Source organism: Crinia signifera, chromosome 6 (genome assembly GCF_055691185.1).
Source record: "Crinia signifera chromosome 6, ASM5569118v1, whole genome shotgun sequence".
NCBI lineage: Eukaryota > Metazoa > Chordata > Amphibia > Anura > Myobatrachidae > Crinia > Crinia signifera.
Window position 1 is genome coordinate 162,272,482 of NC_139222.1, and position 11,908 is coordinate 162,284,389.

Below are 11,908 nucleotides of genomic sequence, written 5' to 3' on the forward strand. Positions count from 1 at the left end.
AAATGGCCCCCCAGACCCCATTTTTAATTGTATACCCACCCTGATGGCTAAATGCCCCCATTGTTAACGCCACTCCACTATCAACGCCAACCTGAAGCGTGGCGAGCGCAGCGAGCCCGCCGAGGGGCGGCGGTACGCGTCCTCCGACCTTTTCATACCCCCACTATCCACGTCGGCGTGGAGTTGACTTTATATAGTGTGGCGAGCGCAGCGAGCCACCGAGCCCAAAGCGCGGCGAGCGGACGCGGATACCTGTGAAGCCTGCGAGGGGACGCGTATAGCTGTGTGTGTGCTCGCCACACTATATAAAATCAACTCCTCGCCGACGTGGATAGTGGGGGTATGAAAAGGTCGGAGGACGCCTACCGCCGCCCCTCGCGGGCTCGCCACGCTTCGGGTTGGCGTTGATAGTGGGGTGGCTTTAACAATGGGGGTCATTTAGCCATCAGGGTGGGTATACAATTAAAAATGGGGTCTGGGGGGCCATTTCACATATGAAACAGGCATCTGGGTGCCTGTACACATTAAAATCGCATCGCATGCAATACAATAGCATACAATGGAACGCGATTTTCTCTTCAAGGTAATTTCAAGGGAAATTGCGTCAAATCGCATGCTTAGGGTACTGGCATACAATTTTAACATCGGGCGCCCAGATAAGTCACAAGTACCGTAAACACTTACTGATTGGCTGATTTGTATGTGCCCACCCACCTGGGACATTATCATTGGTGGCTCCAAAGGAGGGGTTGCAGCACATCTCAAAATTCAAATAGGGGAGCCACGCTCATTGCCAGTGAGTCAGTTTGGATGGCAGTTGATGGCAGTCAGTGTGACTCCCCTGTTTGAATTTTTATCTTTGCTGCCGTCCTCTTCTGCAACCTCCCAATGACATTATATATCTTTGGATATTTGTACCATTGGATGTGCCTCCCCCTCCCTACAGTATAGAATACAATGAACCTCCCCTCCTTTAGTGAGAATCTGATCCCCACACTGCATTTAGAACCCATGCATTGCCCTATTCCAGCTGCCTTCTTTGCTGCACAATGCAGAAAAGAAGGCTTTTGTACCGCCCCAAGCAGGTAATCCGGCACTGCCTGTACTTAGATATGTGCATATATCACACACACACCACCACCGTCTCCAGCAAGTCTATTGATTTTGATGTTTCGCAACTTTTATAATTGATATCCTTGTCCACTTATAGTTCCAATATAATTAATAGCTTCAGCCATTTTATCTCTGCCCCTTTATTAACTATTACTAGCAAAAATGATTAGGAGAGAGAAGTAATGAGCAGTGCTGCCTAATGTGTACATGAGGAGTTGTGTAAACAAATGCTTTATCTGATCACAAAAGGGTATATATTACATAATTTGCTGTCTGATAGGTGTCTTTGCACAGACAGTGGCTATGCTGCTCATTAGGATGCAGCATATTTTGCCTAATTGATAGCACAAGAGAAAAATCAGATCCTTGCAATGTGAAATGGACAAACCTCAATCAATTATTGAGAATATTTTTTTTTCCGTAAGGCTGGTTTAATACCTTTATTGCTGTTAATTGATTATTTATCCTTATTATAAGATCATTGTAGATTTGCGGAAGGATTTCAGTTCATACAGTACCATGGGCCCAGAGGCAAAATAGTTGTTTTTGCCCATCTTCCTCTACTTACTTAATTTTTAACATTGGCTGTTCGTGGCTCAATAGAAGCCAATCAGCCATGGAGCTCCCCCTGGAGGACCCGGTGTATGACGTCACCGGGAAATCCCTCTATTCAGGGGAGGAGCTGCAAAGTGTAAATGTACTTGCGGCTCCTCAGTTTGCAACGACCAGGGGTTAAAGTGAGGGGAATTGGGTGAAACTGAGATCCACCACCTGTAATGGTAGAGGGAACGGAGTTCCCTCTCTACCACAGCCTTGAACCGTGATTCCAACAGAAAAGCCTGTCCCAGCGGCTTCTTCTGGCACGGCACGTATGATGTCATGCCATCACCACCGCTGAAGTGAAGAAGAGCCACTAAGAGGAGCAGGCTCTGTGCTTGCTAAAGACAGGGTGAGATGGGTCTTTAGGGACTCAGAGGTGGGAAGCTGCTGGAGAGACACAGGGCATTGAGCTGCTGGAGTGACAGAGTCCAATGTGTTTAAGTAGCACAACTGTGTGTATAAGTGGCACTACTGCCATGAGATGTGATGGGTGCTTACAATGAGATGTAACCCCCAGTATCCACGCCATCCCAAAGCATGGCGAGCCCCGCGAGGGGCCACGGTACGCGTCCTCTGACCTTTTCATACCCCCACTATCCACGTCGGCGTGGAGTTGATTTTAGATAGCATGGCGAGCGGACGCGGAATACGAGCCCGAAGCGTGGCGAGTGCAGTGCAATACATGTAAAGTAATCCGTGTCCCCTCGTGGGGCTCCCATGCTTCAGGCTCATATTCCGCGTCCCCTCGCGGGGCTCGCCATACTATCTAAAATCAACTCCACGCTGACGTGGATAGTGGGGGTATGAAAAGGTCGGAGGACGTGTACCGCTGCTCCTCGCAGCGATAGCTGCGCTTGCCACGCTTCGGGATGGTGTGGATACTGGGGGTTACATCTCATTGTAAGCACCCATCACATCTCAAGGCATGGGTGCTTGTACAATTAAAAATCGAATTGCATCGCATGCCGCAATATTCCAGGGGGATGCAATGCGATTAGATTTTTAGGCACCCATACGATGGAAATCGTGTGCGCCGTTCTAGGAAACAAGTACCACTAATTCTTATAAATCTGTTCTTAGATTTGTATAGCTGTAATGCTACAGGTATATTATATCTGTTTGCTGGCTTTCTTTTCTGGTTATTCTGAGCATCTGCTTACGTCTTATTCTTGTGGTTTTACTAAGGAGCCATTTATCTATATTCTGCCCACTCTCTTCTCTATGCTGGCTGCATTGTTCATTTTCCCAATAAACACTTCATCAGTAACAATGAGATCATTTGGATAATAAATGAGCAGCAATCTGATGTGCTCACTGAGTCGTCATATTCTACTGACCCCAAGGTCTGCCCATGAATTTAATCATTTCCAAAGCGTTCCTCTGCTGTAGCTTCTGGTAGGCAAATATGTGTCTGTCTAAGGGAATTTCTTAATGTTCTGATAAATATTTATTAGATTATCACTCATGTCCGTGTTTTTTTTTCTTTATGGATTCTTCAAAAGCTGTGGCAATATTAAGTCACCTATATTCTACAATTGCCTAATATTATACTAAGTTCACTGGTTTTTCCTCTTGCAACAACAATAATTCTGGGTCCATTTGGTGCATCAGTTTAGTATAAGATGCGGTTTCTGTCCCTTTCTAAATCTCACGCTAGTTCGAAGTGCTTCCATTTTTATCGGGAACATATTTGTTGATTACAGAAATACTCTTTTCGAAGTAACATGCTAGCCCAGAGGCTTCCAAACGCGGTCCTCAATGCACCTCAATGATCCAGATTTTAAGTATATTAATGGCCCCACACGGATTCAGAATGAAATCCCGGCGTTCAAAATCCCGACGCCGGAATCCCGACCGCCGACGTGGATTGCCCCCCCTTGCGGGCTCGCTGCGCTCGCCACGCAGCGGGCCCGGTGCCTCGATACGCTCGGCGCGCTAATTTATTCTCCCTCCAGGGGTGTCGTGGACACCCACGGAGGGAGAAAGTGTCGGGATTTCGGCGGTCAGGATTCCGGCGTCGGGATTCTGAACGCAGGGATCCCGACCGCTGGGATTTAAACTGCTTCCCCCCCACACAGATGATTACATCAAATTTACTGAGGTACTAATTAAGTCACATGGGGCCAAGCATGGATATATACTTAGTACAGGACCATTGGCTTGAGGACTGCCTTTGGGGAACCTCTGTGCTAGACTTTTAATATTCGTAATTGCCTACTCTGTGGTCAATTCCTTTAATTACACACAGCTCAACATCTAAGCAGTAAATTTACTAAGATGGGAAGTCGACTGAAGATGGGATGTTTCCCATAGCAACCAATCAGATTCTACTTGTTATTTATTTAGCACCTTCGAGAAGATAATAGAATATGGTTACTTTGGGCAACATACCATGTTTAGATATACTCCCATAAATGTACCCCTAAGGGAGCCCTGGACCAGGTTATATAGTTGCATTCTCATTTGCTGCATTTGCCTTTTAAGCGATTGGGTCTGACTCATCCAGCCTGAATTTCCTATTTAGTGAAAAGGCTGTGAAGTACATGTTAAGATATTAAGGATGCATGGTAATGGGGCATAATCTGACCTGCTCACTGTAATGTGATCTAACATGAGCTGGAGAGCAATATAATGTTGCATAAGAACTGTTACATAATAACTGGAACACTGGAATGTGGTACAATATAAAATGGAGGCACTATACTGTGGCATAATATGAACTGGGGAGCATTAATAAGGCAATATGTTAACTGAAGGGAACTAATGTAGCACAATAAGAAATGGAAGCACTATAATGTGGCATAATATGGACATGGGGCAATGTAATTTGACATAATATGGTCTCGGGACACTATATCATAATATTAATTGGGGGGTACTGTATGGCCTACTGTATACTGGCAGACCTACAATGTGCAATAATGTGAAATAGGACATGATTATGGTTCATAAAATGAACTGGAAAACTACTATGGGGCATAATAGGAAATAGGGCACTACTATGGTTAAGAAAATTAACTAGTCCAGCCTCCACCTTGGCCCTGCACAGTAATTGTAACAGAAAAGCATTATATAAGGCCATGATGGCTAACCTATGGCACGCGTGTCACTTGTGACACGCCAAGGCGATTTGAGTGACACGCATGCTGACCGTCCGATGTGCAGAAAGGAAGTGACGCTGCTAAGCCAGCACGCATGCTGCGCTGCTGCCTGGAAGGGGACAGAGGGAGCGTTGCCTGTACGCTGAAGGGAGCACAGCTAGCTCCCGCTCTAGTCTACCCCCGCTGCTGTAGTCGGGCCTGTGCTGCTTCTGCTCTCTATAGTCCACCCCCACTGCTGTAGTTGGGCCTGTGCTGGGAACTACAGGGGCTTTGGGCGAGGACTGGGCGCCGGCATCCCTTTTTAAGGTGAGACACCTTTCCCACACATGGGCTCTGTTGAAAAATCTGCAGGCTCCGAACGCCACACTATTCAGTGCTTCTATTGGCACTGGAAGCTGCCGTTTTGACAGACACTGTATTAGTGCAGCCTTCTTAAATGATATCTTGCTCTTTCACATTGACTTTCATATTTATAATAGGCACCACAGTGTGTGGCACATGTATAATGGCATCATGGTGTGTGGCATATGTATAATGGGCATCACGGTGTGTGGCATATGTATAATGGGCACCACAGTGTGTGGCACATGTATAATGGCATCATGGTGTGTGGCATATGTATAATGGGCGTCACGGTGTGTGGCATATGTATAATGGCATCATGGTGTGTGGCATATGTATAATGGGCATCACGGTGTGTGGCATATGTACAATGGCATCATGGTGTGTGGCATATGTATAATGGAGCATCATAGTGTGTGGCATATGTATAATGGGCACCACAGTGTGTGGCACATGTATAATGGCATCATGGTGTGTGGCATATGTATAATGGCATCATGGTGTGTGGCATATGTATAATGGGGCATCATAGTGTGTGGCATATGTATAATGGGCACCACGGTGTGTGGCATATTTATAATGGGCACCACGGTGTGTGGCATATGTATAATGGGCACCACGGTGTGTGGCATATGTATAATGGGCATCACGGTGTGTGGCATATGTATAATGGGCATCACGGTGTGTGGCATATGTAGGTATGTATAATGGCTGCAAATATCATCAAATTATTGATATTTCTTGAAGTGACACGTGACTCGAGGAAGACACTTTTTTATGATTTTCGACACACCAAGCTGAAAAGGTTAGCCATCACTGATATAAGGTGTGCCCAAATGAAAAGGAGACTTTTGGTGTAGCAGCGCAGTATCTATCTGCAGTGGGTAAGTGTGTTTGCCGATAGATGTCGTGGTGTTTTTCCCAGTTGTGCATGAATAATTTAACGGCATCTCCTAAGTTTCTTCATTCCTGGAAAGTTGTTTGCGCGGTCAGATGCATGATGGATTCCTCCAGATCAGCGCAAACAGCTGTTATCCAATTTCTTTATGCAGAAGGCCGGCATGCTTCAGAATTTTATCTCAGGATGAAGACCCTACAGAGGTTTGACTGATAACATTAAGGAGTTAAAATAATATATTCTCCTTAGATACAGAGATGATGATGATTGTAATGATGATGACATTATTTAAATCTTTTATCCTAAAATTAAGGCTAATTATTGTTAAGCACCATCTTTTATACTAGCAATAATGTGCAGGTCATGGAGTGTGGCACTGTGAACCGTATCATATGGCCCCTGTTAAAGTTGGTGGGAGGTTGGCACGGCACTGTAACAGGGCAATTTTGTGCTGGCCAGGCCAATTTTTAACAACATTGTAGACCCTGGGCAAAGCAAATGACTAATTCACAGGTTCCAGGCCTCGCATTACATGCTTCAATAAAGTGAATAGGTGTCAGCATTCAGATTTGTGGATAGCCCCAGCCATGCACCAATCAGTATGATGACAGCCATTCAGCGTCTGACCCAGACTGAGAGGCAGGTAGAGAATGTTGCCACATCGTTCTGTGACCACCAACCACTCTTGCACAAAGGCCCCTATAATTGTGGGGCCCTGGGCAGCTGCCCTGTGTGTCTATATGTTAAGATGGTGCCAGGGCTAGCCTTGTCCCCTGAACATGCAATGTAATGCCAATGAGCTTGGGGCACTTGTTGTAAAGCACTACCTTTGTCATGGTGCTTTCCTGGAGCTCTGCACTACTGCTCACAAACCCCATTTATAACCCTGTGCTGGCCTAGACTACTGGGGACGCTGGACATTCTGAAATAGTGAACAAGTATGGTTAATATACTGCATAAGCTGCTTACTGGATCTTCTCGAAAAAATTGGGGTAAGAAGGATTACTTAAACACTCTACTAAGAAGATAGCCTTTCCAGTACAGGAGCCAAATCAAATCTTTGAATTAGATTATTATGGATTTAGTAATGCATTTACTTAGAATTTTTTTAATTTCTGAAATTATTTTTGTTTTGTTAATAAATCTATAAAACCCATGCACACTCATAGAGGGCTTTCTGAGTGTGTACACTTCATATTGTTAACTATGTGCCCCCCGTCATCGGCATGTGTGTGTGCATTTGCCGATTCTGCCCCCGCTGATATCGCTGTTAGCGAGGATTGGCTAGTGTGTAGGGGGCTTAATAATTGTTGTTGATTTGTTTAAAACAAGTGTAAGATACAGGTTGGGTAGCTCTTATTTGGATATCCCATATCTGAAATATTTATATATATATATATATATATATATATATATATATATATATATATACAAGAATATAAGAATATATCAGGTTTTTTTGTTGTTCTCCGCACCGTTTTTAATACTTACCTCGTCCCCCATTTTTGAACGCTGCCATCAGAACCCTCTTCAGCGAAATCCCCGACCAAGGAAGCATTGCGCAGGCATGCCGGCAACGTCACCCGCACACCCACACAATGCATCCTTGGGACCGGGGATGCCACTGGAGAGGATTCCGATGGCCGCTGTGGATGCCAGGGGACACCGTGGATGTCGGAGGGGACCATCGGGGCACCACCAGGGCACTAGGTAAGTATGAAAAACAATATTACGAAATCCGCAAAAATCCCTTATCCAAAATCCTCGTGGTGCCAAGCATTTCGGATAACAGATACTCAACCTGTATATTCTCGTTAAAGATTGCTTTATTAATTAAAAAGGAAAAATGATAGTGACTGACATAACTTATTCTCATGTGTTTTAACAACCCAGATGGATAGGCATGTCAGACAGTAATTATTTATGTACTGAGGTGTCGGTAACTTAAAAAAAAAAAAAGCCTGAGACATGGTAGGAGGCAAATTGTTTGAAATACTGTAGATTGTGAACTGAGCAATAATATGTCTAGACAAGACATTAAATTAATTCTGTGAGTCAAGTGACTTAACCTGTGCAAGCCTTATAAACCTCCTATGATTAGCCTATTAAGGGAATCAAACTTGTTTCTGCGTGTGGTTCTGGTTGATAGATCTGCGGTGTCTATATAGACAGTCAATAGGACGACAACAAAAAGTCTACATGCAATATGTCAACAGGGTCAAAAGGTCGACATACCCCCAGATCCTCTTGTTTCCATGAATTGACTTTGTACATCTATTAAACGTGGCTCTGCTAAACAGATATAGTTATGATGCTACAGTGCTTTGCAAGATAAGCCCACAGAGTCACTAACAGCAACCCATTGTTTCCTTAGTGACTGAATACAAACAGGTACTTAGGTTGCTGCCAGGTCTTATTCTCGGCACAGTGTGGGCCACCTGATGTAAGGTCTCTGTTAAGAGTATTGGAGTTTGTGTGTCAGAATCAGTAGTGGATAATTAGCTGAACCCAAGGCAGAGGTGCGTGGTATAACATGCAGGGGGTATTCACCAGAGGCCCCAGCAAGGGTACATGGACTTAATGGTGCGTGACGTACAGGTTGCGGCCCTCTACCCGGATCACCCAATACTGATAAACATAACAATAGCAAACAGCCCAGCAGAATAGGGTATGCAGGAAACAAGATGATTGGACTGACCTGTGGGTATAGGATGCTGAGGTAATCCAGGTACACTTGGTGAATATACTGGGAAGTTGCAACAGTCTTACAAATACAGTATGACAATGGTAAAGTTCAGAGTTTGGGAGATTGCAGGCCAAGTCTTCCTATTTGCAGCAACACGGGACTGTGGAGCTTTGTACACAGACCCGGCATTGTGGTTGTCTGGTAACTGGAGAACTTCCGCTGATGTGCCCAGTGATACCCTGACTACTACACAAGCACCAGGAACCCACCTTATAATAAGCAATTGATTGGTGGCGTATTCCTTCTGCTCCATGTGTTTATACTCTAACAGCCGCCTCACAAAAAAAATTAGTCTTTATCAGGTGCACTGATACATTAGACACACTCTGACTTGTAACTCACAGTTCACTGTCTATCAAATTGTATGTCCATGCGGGCTGTCGTATATAGGCAAAACACATTCAAGGATCAAATGACCGCTCACCGTTCATCTATTAACTTCTTCAGTGGTGTTTTTTTTAGGGAGCTCACTGTGCAAGTTTTTTTGGGAGTGCTCCCAAAAAGCATCCTCTAAGGGAGGTGAATATAGTGACCTGCAAATGGCCAGAGTGGCATTAGCTGAAATATCACCCCCTAATAAAATGTATTCATCTCAATGGGCTTTACATGAGAAGTCAGAAGTCCATAACTTTGCACAATTAGCTTTCAATTAGCTTTCAGAACATCTCTCATTAGAGAGAGGATGAGATGGTTCTTCGTAACCATACAGGGACCCCAGATATCCCTGCCCTTTTTGCTCCCAATATTGACCCAGAATTATCGTCACTCATTGATGATAAGACCCAGAGTGATTCAATTGATAAGCTGCTGAGAAAAATTCAATTGAAGGTCTCAGACACTGCTGGCCCTTTGCTATTTGTACTAAATAAAGCAGAGAAGAGGTACCCTCTTCTCTGCTTTATTTAGTACAAATAGCAAAGGGCCAGCAGCGTCTGAGACCTAGCAGTTCTTTAGACTCACTGTGTGGCGTCCAAAGCAGCACTCCTTAAAGCGATTAGTAGGGCTAACCTAATGGTTGGGCAGACTTTCGAGTTTATATCAAACACTCGTAGGTCCCATTGGCTATTTAGAGCAGGGCTAGCTGATTTAGCACCCAAACCAGTGGAGGTTCCGAACCTCACTGATTCCGATTTATTCGGCCCAGACTTCATTGAAGAGGTCAAAATTTGTTATAAGGCATGCAAATCTTTTGCGGATCTGAAGAGCACCAGCCTTCCAAGTGGCCTTTTAGTCAGGAGGGTTCTGCCGCACCAAGCAGTTCAGCCCAAGACTACTGAGACTATTGAGGCTCCTCCCGAGGCCAGAGAGGAGGCTTCTCCAGGGCCCGAAACTACAGAGGTGCTGCACCTTCGTCCTCTTACTACAGAAGAGACAGAGGAAACGGTAAGTGTAACAGAAACACAACCACACCTTGGCCTCTCACAAGCCGTAGATCGGTGGGGAGAGATTACCACAGACAGTGGTTATCAAAAATTATAAAAAAGGGATTGTCTCTGCCGCTATTATGATTCCCTCGCCAGAGAATCCCTTGCTCAATAAATGCCAGTCCTCTCTTAGAAAGCGTCTTGACTATGGCATTGTCTCAGGGCAAGATAGAAATGGCAGACACCTTAAGGATGGGTTGGACGAGTCACCTCTTCCCCGTGGAAAAGCAGGATGGTTCTTACAGACCAGTTCTAAATGTTAATTCCCTGAACCATTACATAAGACACCGCACGTTCAGAATGGAAGGTCTTGCAGAAGTACCTTTCCTTTTGACACAGAATGACTTATTATATGAAAATATACCTCAAGGAGGCCTTCCACACAATCCATGTACACCCAAATCACAGAAGGCTTCTGAGATTTCTCTGGAACAACGTCCTTTACCAATGGACAGTGATGGTCTTCAGGTTATCCACTTTTACTTGACTCATGAAGGCTGTTGTAACACACCTTCGTCAGACACAAATTTGATATATAATCTAATTAGACGACCTCCTAGTAGTCCACTCAGAACAAGAGACACTATTCTCTCAGCGAGACACAATAGTATCCCTCTAGCACAATATAGGCTTCTCGATAAACTGCCAAATTGAAACTAACACCATGCCAGTCGATTACATTCCTGGGGTTAGTAATAGATTCCCATTCTTTCTCTATCGCAAAATACAGAATTGGACAGTTCTGACCATTCCTCCCCCCAGACCTCTGCAGGACCCTACACCAGTTATCATTATAACTTCAGATGCTTCTCTCACAGGGTGGGGAACATTTACTTGCGACATAGCAGTAAGGGGAAAGTGGTCTATGCAGGACTCACAAGCCCTTATCAACCTCTTGGAGCTAAGAGCAGCCAAGCTAGCCCTAGCGGCTCTTGTACCTCCGCATATTCCCCACATTCCCATTCAAGTCTGCTTGGACAACAAAACCGCAGTATCTTACATAAACAAGATACACGGTCTTTACTCCTTTGTCAGGAAGCAATAGACATTTGGGACTGGGCAATACGAAGATCCATCCATCTATCTGCAATATACGTGCCCGGAGAGCTAAACGAATTAGCAGATTCTCTCTCCAGAACACGACTCACACTAGACAGAGCAACACTAAAACCAGAGATCTTTCACATAATCATGACAACCTTCGGACAGCCAGGGATAGACCTATTTGCGACCCCGTACAACAATCAGGTCCCGACCTTTTCCTCCAGAATATGGTCCCAAGCGGTCTTCCAGATGGATGCAATGTCATTTCCATGGACAAATCTCGTCCTCCCATATGCCTTCCCACCTCCAGCCATGCTGTTGAGGGTACTGCACAAGATCAAGACAGACCGGGTACCCCAGACAATCCTAGTATATCCAGTTTGGCCATCCAGAGTTTGGTTCCCATTAGTCAGTCAATTACGGAGGGGCCCCAAGATTCCCCTAGAGCTATCAGGAGAGTGCTTCCAGGGTACCCAAGATTTACTCGGGCCGTCCCCGAGCCCCGACAGGCATCCTAAGTGCACAATATGCCTGCGGCTCGCCCCCCTCAGATCTCTCCCCAGCAGCTCATCTGCCACCACCTGAGGAAGAGAGCCATGCTGCAGCCGCTGCGCAGGACCTGCCGCGGCCACTACAGTGA